The sequence below is a fragment of the Parasteatoda tepidariorum genome, chromosome 8 (genome assembly GCF_982258835.1).
Source record: "Parasteatoda tepidariorum strain Cologne lab strain chromosome 8, Ptep-v5.0, whole genome shotgun sequence".
In the NCBI taxonomy this organism is placed as follows: Eukaryota; Metazoa; Arthropoda; class Arachnida; order Araneae; family Theridiidae; genus Parasteatoda; species Parasteatoda tepidariorum.
In genome coordinates, this window is record NC_141762.1 from 20,190,675 (window position 1) to 20,197,759 (window position 7,085).

Below are 7,085 nucleotides of genomic sequence, written 5' to 3' on the forward strand. Positions count from 1 at the left end.
GGCCCCTCATCATGTTTCTCCGGCTTGTATATGGTGGTGCCATCTTTGTAGCAGTGTTCCAGTTTCTTTTAGCTTTGTAGGCAGTGATGGAGTTGTGGTGGTGAAATTTTTTTGCGAGTACGCAAGCCACTACCTCCTGCGGAGAATAATCGGAGCAAAATAATCCCAGCAGTAATTAAACGGTTTTCAGGATCAATCACGTTCTAGAAAAAAAAAAAAACATTAAAGTTTAACATTACTGAAGTCGATTAAAACATTAGTAGAGTCGATTGTTGTAGTGATTCGGATCGGATAGATTATTATTAATCCAAGTATTATTAATTATACAATAACAAAAAGAAAATTAAGAAAAAATACACGTTTTTCTAATAAATTTTTAATATTTTTAAATGAAAAAAGAAAAATGACACTTTTCGTTTTGATTGCAATGTTGTTAAAAAAGTGTTATTTAAGAGGAAGGTGGCAAATTTTTTTAGGGATACGTAAAACTTCGCATACATAGGTTCTGCGCATAACTTCGCATATAAAAGTTCTTTCTTTTATTTCTACAGTAAAAGCTAACAAGAAATAAAATGTTGGATCCTTGATGAAAAAAAAAAAAAACGTAACTGGTAGTCTTGGGTAAATTAGTTCTAAACAAAGCAATTGGCTTGGCAAAAATAATTCAACCCAGTAATAACATTAAATATTAATATTATTAGTGGGTTGAGGCCGGATTTACGTATAAACTCTAAATAGGCTGCAACTTAGGGTCCCGAGAACTTAAGAGGTCCCTCGAAAATTTTTAAAAAAATTTAAAATTAAATTTTGTAACAATTTTTAAATTAAAAATTAAATTAAAATTTTAAAATTTTTTTAAAAAAATTAAAATATTTTTTTAAGCTTTGCTTAAAGCTGTTAAAAATTCAAGCCCTCGACCCCGAAACTCAAAATATTTTTTTTTCTTCACACTACTCGGTGCTCAAATCTGTAAATCAACCAAAAGAATTCCTACCATGGTTCTTGCACTGTTTCTCCAATTGCTGTCCCTTCCCACACAGCCACCGCTATCCCAGGGATATCCAAACACGTCTGTTACTTATCCAAATATCCAGTGGATATTCGGATATGTTCCAGACTTCTTACAGATATCTAAACACATCTAAGTCCATTAGTTAGATATTTTAGACATCTCTGGGATATCATTTTTGGATATCTGGGGGATGTGGTAATTTGGTTATTATAGAGATATCCAGGCATATCTAAGTTCTAGATATGGACATTTTGGATATCTTTTGGATATTTAATATAGATAAGTTTAAGACATGGATCACTGGATGTCTGTAGAATGTCTAAGAGATGTTTCAAATCGTACTCAATAGCTGACGCATATCCAGTTTTCGACATCTCAGAGATTTCAGTTTTTGGATATTGATATTCTTTTATTTACAATTCTAAACTCTGATATAATTTTCTTTTTCTGATGCAGATCTTTTATTCTGAATTAAAGCGGAATTTTGAATTTTTAAATATTCTTAGATAATTATAATTCTAACCGTACTCATCAAAAATAGAAACCTGATACCAAATACGAAACTGCAGAATTTATTGTTAGCGAGCGTCTTCTTTTACAACCTTGATATAAAAATCATTTATTGTTGAAGTAAGAGTTTTTTATTATTGAAATATTTGTTTTCTTCTTATTGGTTATATTGTCATTTTTATTTCACCTATATGCATTTTACATATCTTTGAAATGTATGAACTTGGATATAAGTCTGACTTTGATGAATTGTTATGGCTTACAATATGAAGAGTTACTGTTTGAAAAATTTTCTTTAAAGATTTCATTTTCTAATAATGTATGCTTATGAAAAAATGAATCTATTTGTTTAATCAAAAATATTATTAAAATATCAGATGGTAGTGTAAATATTGTAGTCACCAAATATTTTAGCTGTGTCGATGTTTATGAATAAATATCCTGCTAAATCTTCACAGCTATGAATATCCTGCTAAATCTCATATTTTTGGCTCAGAATCATTCCTCTTTATTTTATGTGTCTGTCAACCATATTTTATGTAAATGCCTTTCCTTAAAAGAAAATAATAATTACAACATATTTCCTTTGTATTATAAATATAAATTACATTTTAATTAGTTTTTAGCTTCTTACCTATATTACATAATACATTTTTATTATTTTTCATACTTTTTATATCTTATTGCTAATAAAAACGGATCGTTTCGTTCTTATATAAATTTTCACAATGTACTTAATCTTCCTCAGGTGAACACGCTTAATGTGAACTAATTTTTCTCTTCTCGCTAAAAGTCATATTAATATCAACAGCCCCCTTTTCCTAGACTTTGCAGTTCAGATTGGCAAGTCTAAATACATTCATTTTTTTCACTTTGTAGAATTGAAAGTTTTAACAAAGAATTCCTGTTTTTCTCACAAAATCATTCCTTTAATATTAGCGTTGAATTCTGTTCAATATATATAAATATATACGATTCTTCTATTTTGTTTGCCCACTTACAAATTGCTGAGCCAAATTTTTAATTTTGAATACATTAGCCATTTGTCAGGCTGATGATATTAATACATCATTATTTTATTTGTATATATTGTATATGTAATATTGGCTGCTGAAATTGTTAATAATTTTTTATTATTGTGGTCATCCTCATTGCAGAATCACAGCGACATTGTCACAGAAAGTTAGGGTTCTTGCAAAAAGATTTTTCTTTTAAAAAGTAAATACTAAATTTAGTTTTCTTTTCTACAGAAATTTACACGTAATATTTGAACCATGCATTTAGATAATCACTTTTTGACGCGCTTAATTGACACCGGTAGTATCATAAATCAATGTAAAGTTTCTATTGTACTTTCAGCAACTATTGATTTTCACCTGGTTTTTAAATGTCTCTATTTATTTCACACTATACGGAAAATTCGAATCTTGCATTTGAGTATTTACTTTTAAGGCAATGATTCTGTCGAATTGTTGGCAGCTATTGATTTCTCAATAGTTTTTATATCAAATATTTTTATACGATATTAAAATTATTTATTACGCATTTGAGTACTAACCCCTTTTTGAGGAGTCCAATTCGCATGATTTCATTGTTAATCTTCGTTTATTTTTTCCGATAACGGATTACATTATTTTTTTAAATTGTGGTGATTATTTACAAAATGCGAAGAAGGAAGTAATTTGTGTGACATCCCCTCCCTCCAACAAAATGTGCAAATAACACCCATAATATTAGAATAAAAATTATTACATGTTTAATTAAAAAAATTGTAGTTTTTTTGGAAACACAGCTCTTTTGTTATTTTTAAATTACTAACATATATGTTTGTTATATTGAAGTTATCTTACAGAAAGATATTAGTACCAGACAGTTTTGTTGCAAATATCTTGAAAAAATTCTGCCACAGGGGTGGTCATTATATTATTTTTGTGCAATGTGTATGTTTTAAAAAAAAATCATAATTCTTAAGCAATATTTCCATACACACTGAAATGATTGCTTGAGTGTGAGGAATTATCATTGTATATATAGCTTTTAATTTTAAAAATGTTTAACTTAGAATTTTTTTATTTTCATTTTTTATAATATTGTAATTGCTTCATTCATGTATATATATGAAATATGTAAATGTTCAAAAGTATGTTTAATTTTGCATTATATGGATAATGACCAAGTGTATCAAAACAATGTTTCCATGCACAGACATGATTGCTTGAATGCAATGGATTATCATTGTATATATAGCTTTTAATTTTAAAAAATCATAAACTTAGAATTTCTTTATTTTCATTTTTTTTTTTTTTTTTTTTGAAATTGTAATTGCAGTCTTCGTGTATATATCTGAAATATGTAACTGTTCAAAAGTATTTTTAATTTTGCTTTATATAGATAATGCCGAACAATTTTGCAATTGTTAAGTTTCTATTGACTGATGAGGTTGCAGTTCTGCCAGTGACCTGGTTGTCAACAAAGGGATGCGTGTGGCCTCCTTTAAAAGCGTATGAAGTAATGAAACTTGTTATGAAGCTAACTAAACCTTCTCCAGATTGGATTTGCCATGAAGCAAAACTTTTGGATGAATATGGTAATAATTTATTACTTAAAGAATTTTTTTTTTTGTCCAAATGCAAATTTCAACTGGTATGTATACACCAGTTAAGACACGATGTTTGTATATAATTAAATAGGATGTGATGAACTATGTATAATTTTTGTTATTTAATTACTAATTTGTTCTTCTCAGATACGACCTCAGAGTGCTGTACACTTCACTATTTTATTATTTACTTCCTTGCTCTTTTCTTACTTTTTTTTCCCCCTTTGGTTTTTTCCTGTGTTACCCTGAGTGTTCAATATTGTTATTGTTATGAAGTTTTTTAACTCAGAATTTTACAGTGCATCGCTGGATCTAGCCCAGATCTAGATGTAAAGTTTGAATATACATTCATTCAATTTGATACAATTGTTCTTAACCAATTTTGGAATGTTAAAGCCTATTCATATTACCTAAACCTGTTACCAGACCCAATACCACCCAATACTAGACCCAGACCACTGTTAAAACTCCCATTTCTAAACAAAATAATTTGGAAGTTAAAAATAGTATATTTTACAAATCTTTCCCAAGAAAATTTTCATATGTTTACCGATTTGATTAAATAAATCAAAATGACATAAGAAGTATAAAACATTTTTATTTATGAGTTGATTTTAATGTGATAAAAAAGAAATATATATATGTGTATATATGCACACATATTTTATAAAAAAATTATAAAATAAGTGAAGAGAAGAAAAAAAATCATAAAATTAAGAAGAAAAAAATAGCTGTCACTTTTTACTATTTGTTTTCTTCAGAAAAAATTGTATTCCTTAAGTAAAATTTTTTATGAGTTAGTATTTAACAATAATTACAAAAGCATATGAGCTATCACTCAAATAATGCGCCCTTATTTACAATGCATCAATTCATAAAAATTTGTTTAATTATTTTGTTCATTGTCTGACTCATGGCATTTGTAGAAGAAAAAATTTTTAACTTTTTAAATTTGAAACATAATTATCTAATATATATAAGCAAGCAAGGTATGTAATAGAATGTGATGAAATCTACCTTTGTTTTCTAACATAACAGGGTGCCTAGCATTTTTAAAAAGTGCTTATTTTTTATTTTTCATATTTTAAAAGCCATTTAAGGTGTTTTTATTTTATTGTGGGTTTGTAAAGAGTGCTTAATTTTCTATCTTTTAAAAAGAATTTTTTTAGTGTAGCGATTGTTGTTGTAAATTACAAAAACAAAAAAACGTGATATTCACGATTTTCTTTGCAATATTTAACCGAAACTAGTTATAGTTTTCAAAAATGTGTTTGTATTTTTTTGGAAAGTGATAAAAAATATTTTTTGAGTGCTCATTTTTTGTTGAAAAATTGGATTATGCATGCTGTGTAAATATTATTACTGTATCCTTAAATGATAAAGTACGATTGGATAATTTTAAGAAGCAAAAATATGGAGAACGGTTACAACAAAAATGTTTAAACTAATATGCCAATAAATTAACCACTGGTCTTTTTATTTTCACCAGCACACATTTTAGAATTTTCTTCTTCTTCTTAGCATAAATTAAAAGGATTTTTATGCTCTTTCTGGTAGACTCCTCCATAATTCCTTCTATTTTTATCAATCAAATCAAGCTTATTGCTTTTAACCAGATTATAAAAAAGATTAATGTGTACTTTATAGATGGCAAAATAGTGCATCATATCATTCTGTATGCAATTAAAAAGTTAACATTTATTGAGAGTAAATGCTATTTTAAAAAGTCACATTTAACTTTTTTACACATTTTTTACTTTAACTCATTTCTGTAAACAAACTAAACTACAGAAACAAAATTTAAAATTTTGACTATTTTTATTTAAAAAAAAAATTCTGATGGAGAATTGAGGGGTAAAAAAAATCTGTTAAGGAAAGAATAGGTAGTTTTCTTGAATGTCATTAATAAATATTTAATTTCAATCATTTCTAAAACTTATGCTATGCCATTGCTCTATTTTTAGGTGCTGTGAGGAGAAATCCTTCGATCCAAGACATAGCAACAGACCATGAAATTGAAAGTTTATGAAAAACGGCATGCAAAAAGCAAGAAATGTTTCTTCATTAAAAAATTTTAAATTGTAAATTTTACTTTTTTGTAAATAAACTATTTATATATGATTGTTTCAATTTATACCCTTATTTATTAAACATTCTTTTCAATAAGCGTGAAAATGTAAAAAAATTTCAGTTTCAGAAACGTTCCTTTTTTTCTAATTTAAATTAAAACTCATAATAATAAACAGTTCCTTTTTTTCTAATTTAATTAAAACTCATAATTTAAACTTTTCTTAAAGTTAATTTAACTTTTTATTTTTATTTTAGAAAATGAATCATTGATGTTCTACAAATTTTTTTTTTCATAATTGAAGAAATTCAGAATCTTGAAATATTTTCATATTATTCCTTCAACCTTCATTTTTCAAATACAACCAGTTCTTTTCTTCCAATAAAATTTTTTATGCCGTAACTGTAATTACGTTTCTAATTTAAAACACTCTTTTTGAATATTGCAATCACCTTGGAAAAAAATGTATTTTAATAAAATTTTACTAAATTCAGTATTTTATAACATTTACAACTTTAACAAATTTCTTAAGGCAGCAATCAAAGCAAAAAATAATTTAAAGTATACAAATATTTCAAATTAGAATTCTGAAATAATTTGTCAAATAAAGTGAATCAGATATTATGAGTATATTTTACATATATCCTTACATTTTGCAATTAATATTCTCAAAACTTACGTGATATACAATCTAAATATACTCATAATACAAGGTAAATTCAATTTAATAAGAAATGCTCAATTAAAAATTTGTATCGTTTAATAATACAAATTTAGTAAATAAGCATTTTTTAAATACTTTAGTAAACAAAAAATAAAATATGTCTCTCAGACATTCAGGGTTGTCTCTGAGATATCTAAAAGAATATCCTTGGGATATCCAGAAACTAAATATA

General features: G+C 26.5%; 1 long non-coding RNA gene across 2 annotated transcripts; it reads left to right on the plus strand.

Moving 5' to 3' along the window:
• Positions 1 to 92: 92 nt before the first annotated feature.
• Positions 93 to 6,251, plus strand: LOC122269405 (uncharacterized). Of its 2 annotated transcripts, XR_015428658.1 has the most exons (3): positions 93 to 1,642; positions 3,914 to 4,109; positions 6,086 to 6,251. It is a non-coding gene; the product is annotated as an uncharacterized LOC122269405 (long non-coding RNA). The 2 variants fall into 2 exon arrangements; XR_015428659.1 differs by lacking the exon at positions 93 to 1,642 and having other exon boundaries at positions 1,656 to 4,109.
• The last annotated feature ends 834 nt before the right edge of the window (positions 6,252 to 7,085 follow it).